Raw genomic sequence first — 11,797 nt, 5'->3', positions numbered from 1 at the left:
TTGATAAAAATTGCTTTCATAGCCAGTACTAATGTCATCGGTTTTGCTCAATGAAGCATGAAGCACTCTTTCTTCACATACCAATCAAAAAGACATGCTACACCTCTACCCCGATATAACGCTGTCCTCGGGAGCAAAAAAATCTTACCGCGTTATAGCTGAAATCGCGTTATATCGAACTTGCTTTGATCCGCCGAAGTGCGCAGCCCCGCCCGCCTGGAGCGCTGCTTTACCATGTTATATCCAAATTCATGTTATATCGGATCACATTATATCGGGGTAGAGGTGTATATACTTTTCCTGACTGCACATCTCATTAATTTAAACCTTCCTACAGCTATCCTGGTAATTCAGCTGGTAGGCCAATTTGAGACATGTGTGAGTATTCTTGCACCACTGACTAAAGTCATATTGCAGTAGCTATGCATTCACTCTGGATTGGGCCTAGGATGCAGATTAATATGTGATAACAATGGCTACTAAGAATGTATCTTTGAACATTGTCTGAAATTTTCAGACCCTTCCTCTGAAATAGCACCTGTAGAGTTTGTGCATGTAAATGGTTGCATGTGAAAAACTCAGTATTTGTGCCTGTGCCTATATATTTTGACCTGATTTGTATATGTAAATGAATGTGTGTATGTGCAAAACTAGTAGGTACAACTTTGGAAACTGAAAATTTTTCCTACTAATGACCCACATTGTAAGATTTGGGCAGTCTCAGAAAATTCCCTCTATCCAGTGTACTTCAGCAGCAGCTGACTATTAAAATAACTCTGTAGATTTAAAAAGTCTGTGAGTCAGTAACATTTTGCCGTGGGTAGCCAGGTGGTTTAGAATACAGGCATAGGAATTGGCAGACCTGGTTTTATACCTAGTTGGACTAAAGATGAACTGATGTTAAAATATTTGATTTTGACATGTAATTGTAGTTTTTGCAACTGACTCTCACCTTCTGTGGATAATTTGACATCAGTCTCTTAAACATTTCTTTTGAAAGCTCTGCAGTTTACTCTTAAAGTGACACCAATGCCAAGCTGTGCTGTAAATGCATAATCAGAATGTCTTATTTTAAACAATTTAGAAACGCTCAAAATTCATTAATCTGCTCCTAGGCAGATTTCAGCTACTCGAAGGGAAATATTTTGGCAAGTTGTACTGCCCTGTGCACAAAGTTGTGACTAAATTTCACCATCTCCTGGTTATCTCTAGATGGGATGATGTTTTTGATATTGCATTAGTGGCAAGGTATGCTTTCTACCATCTTCAGCTAGCCAGGAAGACATACCCTGTCCTCTTAGATGAGGACCTGGCCAGTATGATCCACACATTCAACTCCAGATGAGACTTCTGCAGTATCTGGAAATGAATGAACCCATCACAAGGAAAGTGAAATTTGTGTACTGTGTAGCAGCATACTTATTAGCCAACAAAGGCAGAAGTAACAGATTACTGTCATTCCTTTCAAGGTATGAGTGATTCTGTGATGATCGCTGTGATATCTAGTACAGCTAGCATTTCACCAGGCATCTCACAGGCATGATGGAGAGGAGATCTAAAATTAATCAGTAATCTGAAAAGTAGATCTGACAATCTAATATATTCTTGGAATTACATTCCTCCAAATAATCCAGTCCTGTAATCAGTTAATTGAATAACTAAGTAGTCCCTTTGTTAATAGACTATTATGGGTGGGCTCAGTGCTGTACAAACAGAGGAAGATCTTCTCCCTGCCCAAAGCTTGTACATTCTAATACACTTGGACAGTACAGGCCGCATACATAGTACATAGGATTAATGTTCAAAGAAAGAGTAGTAACATGGTTTGCTATAAAAAAGCTGCTTTATAATCAGCATTAGCACTTGACCTCCCCATCTCAATCTTCGCTTTCCCCTTTGTGCCTGCTTTCCACAAGGGTTTACAAAAAGAGCTGTGAAAGTATTGCAGTGATTAGAAAACTTACATAATTCCTGGAAGCTTTGTACTGTGTTTCAAAAAACATTCTGTCTCTGCTCTAGAATCCTAGGCACATTGTAAAATGAGACAGATTTACCATAGGGAAAAAAAGAGGGCTCTTGGGGCTCAATAGGTATTTATGATGAAAACCTGAAATATATATTTATAGAGCACCCTAGTTATATAGTGAATTAAAGCTAAGTATAGTTTACATTTCTAGAGTCCTTCTAACATAGAGCAACAAAGGGCTTGGATACAAGGACATTAATGTCAGCAAAGATGTTTAAATACTGTGAAGGATTGTTTAAACCAACAAAAATGAGTAAATTCTCATTTATGTATAAATCTCACTGTTAGCTAGGTGCTGCAACTCATTCAGTACTGAGAAGACCCTATACCATGCATGTACCCTGAATTGACTTAGAGGCGGCATGTCATACTGCGGACAGTTCTTCATTTGATGGTGTTTGTCTCTTCATATCAGACCCAAGGTGTTATTTTAGCCCAGCTTTCTGCACTTAGTCCTATGTACCTCAGTAAGATAGTCTTAGTTTTATTTTTTCTAAGTCACTCTCTCTTGCCATTCAGACACCTCCTACGTCTTAATATCTACTCCAGTTGATGCAGCCTGAACACTGGAGATCTAGCTAGAGGTGCCTACTGGTGAGATCACTCACCTTTCTTACCTCTCCCCTTTGAGAGCATCAAACATTCCATGGCAAGAGTATAAAAGGGGTGTGGTGCTCCAACTGCTTCAGTTTCTTCCCCCGTAATCCCAGGTTCTTTGTTAAGTAGGACTCTGAGGAAGTGGAGAAAGGTAGGCAGGGAGTGTGAATATGCAGAGTCCATCTCAAAAACTCTAGTTACAAGTAAATAAACTTCATTTCTTCTTCAAGTGTACTCTGCATATTTCCAGTCATGGGATAGACTAACAAATTAATAACTCTAACCCAGGATGCTGGGATATGGAGTCCTAACTAAACAATGATTGCAGGACTGCCTTTGCCAATTTGCATCTAACCCAGACTCTAAGTCTAATAAATAGTGCTTACTAGAAGTTCAGATTGTATTCCATGTTGCTGCTCTACAAATTTCTATTATAGGAATGTCATAAAAGTCATAACCTTAGCCCTGGTAGAATGTACTTTAACTCCTTTGGGAAGAGGGACACATTTTAACTTATAAACTTCTTGAATACATAGTCTGTCTAACCTACCAGGAAAGTATTTGCACTGTGTCTAAAAATATCCAGGTGTTTTGGCTAATTATTTTTTAAAATGTGAATGTATTACTAATGAAAATTGCCAGATTAATGGCTGTGTAGCCTGAAGTCCTCTGTTTATACACAAGAAAAATACAGCCAAGGCAGAGGCCGAGAGTTTCCCCATGCTGTCCCACCAACATTCTGCATCCCTGATCTAGAATGACCCCCCCTGGGGGTACTGAGTTAGTTCCATCTCCATAGCCAATGTAATCAGTGATCTCCTATCAAGACTGTCAACAGCACCAAATGCAGTGGTGGGTTTTATGATCTGCAAAAAAAATTAATACAAAAGAAATATCTGCCTGGTTTGGTTTTAGACTTAATTTTGCTTGAACCAGTTCAAGCTTCCAGCCAATTGATGTTCCGTATAATAAGGGGAAATAATTGGATTCATTGCTTGAAAGTTGCAGGTAAGATTTGCTTGCAGTACTTCGGATTACAGCCAAATCAGCAGGAAACTGAAGAAAATGTTGGGATTATAACTAACTTCTTGCAGAAAATTCAGGAGGAAAACAGGCAAAAATGAAGTGAAATGAGGAAGAAAATGTGTGGAGAATGCTGCCTCCGACCGGTCTCTTCTTTGGTACTATTTAAAATCCTGTCTAAATTTAAAAATTTTAAATGATCTTTAATACATTTTAAAAGTTTGAAACAGACAGAAGTGTTGTTACTGTCCTTGTTCCATTTAATTTCCATTCCTATATGCTGGGGCACAGATATTTAAAGGAGAACCTGCGTGTTTAAGGTTTGATTCTGAAAGGTGTTGAGCACTCTGTCCTCAATCCAGCCACACCTAGAAACACTGGGATTGCTCATGGGTTTGGCTGGATTAAGGCCAAGGTGCTCAGAACCTTGAATGATGGAACCCTTACATTTCATTCTTCTACCCTTTCCTCTTCTTTGCCCTCTCTCCTGTCCCTTATCCCAATACATTTTTCCTTCTTCTCTTCTTAACTTCTCTCCACATTCTGTTTTTCCCCTCCCAAATTTGTTGCTACTCCTCTTAGACCTACCTTAAATGTGATAGGGAAGGAATTTACTTACACGAACCATGTGTACAATACTAATAACTAATCAGCTCACCTGCTTCCCATAAGACTGCAGGTTCTGTGTTTATATGCTGTTCATAGGTCCTGTTCATATCCTTCAGATATTTTCAACGGACGTATTGATTATTTTCATCCAGCCATCAAAGTTTATCTTTACTAAACATGGCAACCTCTAAGCCCCTTGTTAAGTTTTCCATCACGGTCTCCTAACTATAGACCATCACTTGTCCTAAATAGCTCTAAAGCTACCTGAAAAAAATAAGTGTAGCGACAAATGGAAAATTGAAAAACACAAGTTCTGCATAATGAGTGAAATTCTCCTGCCTCCGAGAGGCAACATGTAGGCACCATTTAGGTTCTGAAAATATGATTCAAGTGGTGCATAAATATTGTGCTGGCCCTCTGCATGAGGGGAATTTCATGCCCTAGTACAGAGGCCCTGTACAAGGCCATATTAAGTGATGAACAAGAATACTTTTTGCCGTATTGTTATAGCTGAGTTGGTCCCAGGATATTAAAGAGACAAAGAGGGTGAGGTAATATATTTTATTGGTGAGGATATTACCTCACCCACCTTATCTCTCAAACAAGGATATTGTGAGCCTCTGCAGGAGCCAGGCATATACAGTTAGGGTGAAATTCACCCCAGTGAAAACAAGTATGTCAAATTCAGTAGGACTACCCAGCTTGGCACCCGCATGAATGTTTGCAGGAGCAGGGTCATAGATAGGTCAGAAGCTGAATCATTAGTCCAGTAACTCCTCACTTAAAGTCGTCCCGGTAAATGTTGTTTCATTGTTACGTTGCTGATCAATTAGGGAACATGCTTGTTTAAAGTTGTGCAATGCTCCCTTCTAATGTCGTGTGGCAGCCATCTCCTTTGTCCACTGCTTGCAGGAAGAGCAGCCCATTGCAGCTAGCTGGTGGGGGCTTGTAACCAGGTGGACCGGCAGTCCCCCTATCAGCTCCTCTAAGTTCCCTGTGCTGCAGCCGCCCAGCAGGCTATCAATTGCCAGGCAGTTCGGCTGTCCCTCCCCCCACTGCCATGGAGCTGCCTTCTGCCTTGGAGCTGCTCCCAGAGACTCCTGCTTGCTGTGCAGGGGGGGAAAGGAGGGGGCTAATGTCAGGGTGTCCCCAACCCCCATGCTCCTGCACCCCGCTTACCCTTCTCCATATAGAGCAGAGAGGGGACACGGAGGGAGAGAGACAGAGAGAGCCTGGGGCAGCAGCAGCTGTCTCAACTTCCTGATCCACTTAAAAAGACAATGCACTTAAGAGTGGGTCAGCTTACTTAAAGGGGAAGAGTGCATATCTCTCTCTCTCTCTTCCACACACAAGGTGTGTGTCTGCCTCTGTCTGCTATGCTGTCTCCCCTCCCCTGTGTTCATGCTGCCTTGTGTGAGAGCCTACATTAACAACAACGTGTTAATCCTTGAGGGCTCAGCCCAGTGCTAGTTCATCATTTAGCAGCAAGGCATTCCTGGGAAATATCCCACCCTCTAACTTCACCACCTCAACCAAGCTTCACAATCATCATAGATGTGAACAGTATTAAATTGTTTGTTTAAAACATATACTGTGTGTATATTTATATAATATATATTTTTTTGTCTGGTGAAAAAAATTTCCCTGGAACCTAACCCCCCCACACCACCATTTACATTAATTCTTATGGGGAAATTGGATTCGCTTAACATTGTTTTGCTTAAAGTCACATTTTTCAGGAACATAACTACAACATTAAGCGAGGAGTTACTGTAGATACGTATCACTATGAATTTATTTTTAAACTAGATATGAAAGCCTTCATATGTCATATCTCTATATTCATATGACGTATGTCTAATGTCTTTATACCTGTATATCATGTTTGGGGGATTGCAGTTCTTCATTGTACTGAAACCCCAAGGTTATTTTGGGTTCCGACACTACTAAAAGAACTTTTAGAGATTTACACCCAGGTTTTAATGCAAATGCCACTAGCTTCAGTAGACGTAATCAGTGACAACAATGTTATGGACCATAATAAGATGCATACATCTGAAGGTAAAGGGGATATCAAAGTTTTTAATATTAGTTCCATTTTCTAGGGAAAACACTTTCTTGCCTATTTGATTCAGAAAGATTGCATGAAATATTAAAAAGAAGAACAGGAGTACTTGTGGCACCTTAGAGACTAACAAATTTATTAGAGCATAAGCTTTCGTGGACTACAACCCACTTCTTCGGATGCATATAGAATGGAACATATATTGAGGAGATATATATACACACATACAGAGAGCATAAACAGGTGGGAGTTGTCTTACCAACTCTGAGAGGCCAATTAATTAAGAGAAAAAAAACTTTTGAAGTGATAATCAAGCTAGGCCAGTACAGACAGTTTGATAATAGGTGTGAGAGTACTTACAAGGGGAGATAGAGTCAATGTCTGTAATGGCTCAGCCATTCCCAGTCCTTATTCAAACCGGAGTTGATTGTGTCTAGTTTGCATATCAATTCTAGCTCTGCAGTCTCTCTTTGGAGTCTGTTTTTGAAGTTTTTCTGTTGTAATATAGCCACCCGCAGGTCTGTCACTGAATGACCAGACAGGTTAAAGTGTTCTCCCACTGGTTTTTGAGTATTTTGATTCCTGATGTCAGATTTGTGTCCATTAATTCTTTTGCATAGAGACTGTCCGGTTTGGCCAATGTACATGGCAGAGGGGCATTGCTGGCACATGATGGCATATATCACATTGGTAGATGTGCAGGTGAACGAGCCCCTGATGGTATGGCTGATGTGATTAGGTCCTATGATGATGTCACTTGAATAGATATGTGGACAGAGTTGGCATCGGGGTTTGTTACAAGGATAGGTTCCTGGGTTAGTGGTTTTGTTCAGTGATGTGTGGTTGCTGGTGAGTATTTGCTTTAGGTTGGGGGGTTGTCTGTAAGCGAGGACAGGTCTGTCTCCCAAGATCTGTGAGAGTAAAGGATCATCTTTGAGGATAGGTTGTAGATCTCTGATGATGCGCTGGAGAGGTTTTAGTTGGGGGCTGAAGGTGACAGCTAGTGGTGTTCTGTTATTTTCTTTGTTGGGCCTGTCTTGTAGGAGGTGACTTCTGGGTACTCGTTTGGCTCTGTCAATCTGTTTTTTCACTTCAGCAGGTGGGTATTGTAGTTTTAAGAATGCTTGATAGAGATCTTGTAGATGCTTGTCTCTATCCGAGGGATTGGAGCAAATGCGGTTATATCTTAGAGCTTGGCTGTAGACAATGGATCGTGTGGTGTGTCCTGGATGGAAGCTGGAGGCATGTAGGTAAGTGTAGCGGTCAGTAGGTTTCCGGTATAGGGTGGTATTGATGTGACCATCGCTTATTAGCATATAATAAGCTAAGACATTGACTCTATCTCCCCTTGTAAGTACTCTCACACCTATTATCAAACTGTCTGTACTGGCCTAGCTTGATTATCACTTCAAAAGTTTTTTTTTCTCTTAATTAATTGGCCTCTCAGAGTTGGTAAGACAACTCCCACCTGTTTATGCTCTCTGTATGTGTGTATATATATCTCCTCAATATATGTTCCATTCTATATGCATCCGAAGGAGTGGGCTGTAGTCCACGAAAGCTTATGCTCTAATAAATTTGTTAGTCTCTAAGGTGCCACAAGTACTCCTGTTCTTCTTTTTGCGGATACAGACTAACACGGCTGTTACTCTGAAACATGAAATATTAACTATATTTATGGGGTTTTTTTAGGCAGTTGAACAAGAGAGATAAAACAGAATGAGCTGGAATATATAGGTAGCATGACTAAAACCCACAAAGGAGGAATAGATGGTTACAGTAATGGAAGAACTGTTCAAGGTACATTGTCAACAATTGGATAAACTTAACATATCAATGAGTGAGTGAGGCTCCTCCTCAGCATTGGCCCAAATGTGTTAATTTGGATGAAGGAAGGAAGGTTAGTTTGGATTCTGCTTATATTTTAATGTCTTATATTTGACAAAATTAGACACGGTTGGCAGGCTTTGTTGAAAAGTGGCCCAGAATACAGTGAACATAGGGAATTTGCTTTCATTTAATTAGGCTTGGTCTACACTACCCCCCTAATTCGAACTAAGGTACGCAACTTCAGCTACGTGAATAACGTAGCTGAAGTTCGAAGTACCTTAGTTCGAATTAGTTCGAACTTACCTTGGTCCACACGCGGCAGGCAGGCTCCCCCGTCGACTCCGCGGTACTCCTCTCGCCGAGCTGGAGTACCGCAGTCGACGGCGAGCACTTCCGGGTTCGACTTATCACGTCCAGACTAGACGCGATAAGTCGAACCCAGAAGTTCGATTTCCAGCCGTCGAACTACCGGGTAAGTGTAGCCAAGGCCTTAGAATCCTTTCAGTTTAACACTGACCTAGGCAGGCTAAACATTTAAGAGCTTCCCTGCAAATTACCTGATGTGAATAAACGCAAGAGTCTATTTTAAATCATTCTTAGTCCATGCATGTCACAAAACTTAAGATAATAATTAAAATGGAAGGAGTGCTCGGTAATACTGAAATGAGTCACTTGTACCAGACATTTTAATTGACCAGGTGCATTCTTGCCTGGTTTGTCTGTATGACATTTTTCGGTGACTAAATTCTAGCTGGTTTTGTAACAAATATTTACCAATGGCTTATACATCATATTTTCCATCTGATATAGGTCCATGTCTTTTAACAAATATATGTCATGGAAGGTTTTTCTTAATCCAAATAAAGAAATCTGACTGTAATTAGGCTTGTCAAAATTTGATTTATTTTTATAATTTTGACAGATGATATAAATGTTTATTTATAAGAACTGTTTTCTAATTTTATCAATTTAAATTTTCACTGTTCTGGGAATTTAGGGGGGCTGTCTGACAGTATTTAGGTAATGACAGTAAGTGTTGAGATGCAAAAAGTTAAAGTTTATAACTTTTAAAACACAAATTGTCAACATATGTAAAAATATACAAACAAAAAAGCTTAAAGCAAACTCTATTAAGTTCTCAAGCAGCATTTTTCTTACTTTGCCTATCTGTAAATTTTTATTATTATCAATAGAAATATTGTTTTAATTGGTTTTTGTGTATGACGTTCCAGCGTGCAATCCAGACCAGTGAGAGGCTGCATCGCCCTTGCCCTGCAACTTGGGGTGCCTGACAATGCTTTACTGCTGTAGCTCCCACCGGGGCCACTCACAAACAGCCTGCAGGTTACACACCGACTTCCAATAGCCTTGTTTACTATTTGCAGGGTGACCCCAACACACTCCCAATCTCAAATATTCCCCCCAAAAATGTGTTCTGCACGGTCCAGCCCTCTCCTGGACAGTCCAGATATACTAGGTCCATTGCCCATAAAACAGGATCAATATATAACAGTCTGCTACCCTATGTGGAGTTACCTGCACAGTTCTCAACACTGGATTAGCTTTGATTAAAGAATAAAACAACTATATTTAACTACAAGGAGATTTTAAGCAAATACAGGTATAAGTCATTAAAGTAAAAAATGGTTATGAGAGAAATACAGATGAAACGCTTCCTAGGACTAAAACTTAACAAATTAGACTTGGTTCAAGATAAAATTCTTACCATGTGCTCTGAGCAATAGGGCTGACCAAATTTCAGGTCAGGATTTCTCCCAAAGTCAACTGGGCTGCTTTCTTTTGTTGTCTTAGGTAAAAGCAAAAGACGGATGGGGGAGAAAAGTTGCCTCACTTTTATAGTCCAGTCACCCTTTGAAATGCATTTTCCTGAGGGTTACTCCTAGATAAAGTTATTTCTGACTGGGAAGTTGGAGTCAAGGAGTCTGGTGGTGAAAGAGGTTCCATGCTGTTGTTTGCTTCCGCCCCCTCTTGCCAAAGAATGGCCTCTTGATAGGTGATTGCCCGTCAGCTTTGATGACACCTGGTTAGAGGCATCAGCTTGTCCATTGTCTTTGAGAAACAAGTTTACCCATGCCCCAGACTTGGTCCATAAACACACTTCAGTCATGATTTCAGTTTATGTTCATAACTTTACATATAATGTTGCAACATATATTTCACCATGATATTATTGACCAGCCAGTTATTAGTTTTCAAATGATACCTTAAAAGGCATATTTTCTACAAAGACTATTACAGTGGTGTGTAAGGTGTGAATACAGGGATGCATTCAGTCACAGTATGTAGTGAAATCGACATTTATTGACATTTACCAGTAAAAATCTAATGCTCCCAAGCCTAAGTATAATCATTAGAGTTAAGGATATTTGGTAGTTGCAACTTTACTGCTTATCTGCAGATAGATCCTTGCTTTATTGCTTCCTATATCAAACAAATTACACTGAGTAATCATGTTTGACGGAGACATAGATTAACTACAAAACTGCATAACCCTTTGCAACTCTCTCAAGCCTTTGGTAAAGTAGCTACATTAAGAATACAAAGCACTGTCTTTCTGACTTTGTGAAGCAGTCATTGTTATCTTACTGAATACTATAATAGAAATACACCAAATGATCCTTTCAAAGGGCCTCTATCTTCAGCAATAAGCGATGTATACTTTCTTGTTCTCTAGCTACTGTATAATGAGTTAGTTCTTCTGCCTCCAGTTTCTAAGTCCGTGTGTAGGACCAAATCCTAGAAGACCTAGCTAAATCACTCTAAGGCAAAATTTCCTTTGAAATCAATGTATTTGCCCTGTGGTAAGACAATCTAGCCATCTGTGCTGGGAAAGTGAGGTTGAAGAAGGCTGAACAAGGAATGGATACAGTGCAGACTTACAATTTGGGATTTTTCAGGTCTCTGTTTCTAGCAACCTCAAAACTTCTGTTCAGGACTATATCCAAATTGTGTCCAAACTTTTGACCAGACTACACTGCTGTGGAGGACAAGAGAACCCTAAAAGTGCGGAGTGTTGGTGCCAGGTGCAGAATACACCAGTAATTGATAGAATCACTATTGCTATTGTTTTATCTTTTAGTCAGGTATTAGTTATAATAAATTATGTTGCCATCTCATAATATTATTATTATTATTTATTAAGAACTAAGCACAAGATTGGGAGAAAACTCTGCCACTGACTTATTGTTTAATCTTTGGAAAATCACTGCACACCCCATTCTGCCACCTCAATTTCCCCATCTGTAAAATAGTGATAATACTACTTGGGTACCTTATGGGGGTATGGTGGGGATTCATCATTGGGCCCAATCTTATACCCACTGAAGTCAATAGGAATTTCTCTGTTCATTACAATGGGAGTAGGATGACACTCAATGTTTGGATGCAATTGTGCAAATGCTAAATATTATTTCCCTAAATAAGAATTGTGTTTAAAACTTCCCATGTGAAAAGCTTATAGTCTGAGTCATTCTCTTCCACTTTTAGCCACATTAAACAGTTCAGAACTTGGCTGCAGTGATGGGTAAGGTGCATGGATTCACATCAGAAGGGTCACCTTGGAGATGTACTGTACGAGGAGATTGCCTTCCTAAAAGATAGGAACTGAAAATCCCATTGGTTTGTGG

Source organism: Trachemys scripta, chromosome 13, assembly GCF_013100865.1.
Source record: "Trachemys scripta elegans isolate TJP31775 chromosome 13, CAS_Tse_1.0, whole genome shotgun sequence".
In the NCBI taxonomy this organism is placed as follows: domain Eukaryota; kingdom Metazoa; phylum Chordata; order Testudines; family Emydidae; genus Trachemys; species Trachemys scripta.
The sequence above is the reverse complement of the archived record's forward strand: the minus strand, read 5'-3'. Positions refer to the sequence as shown.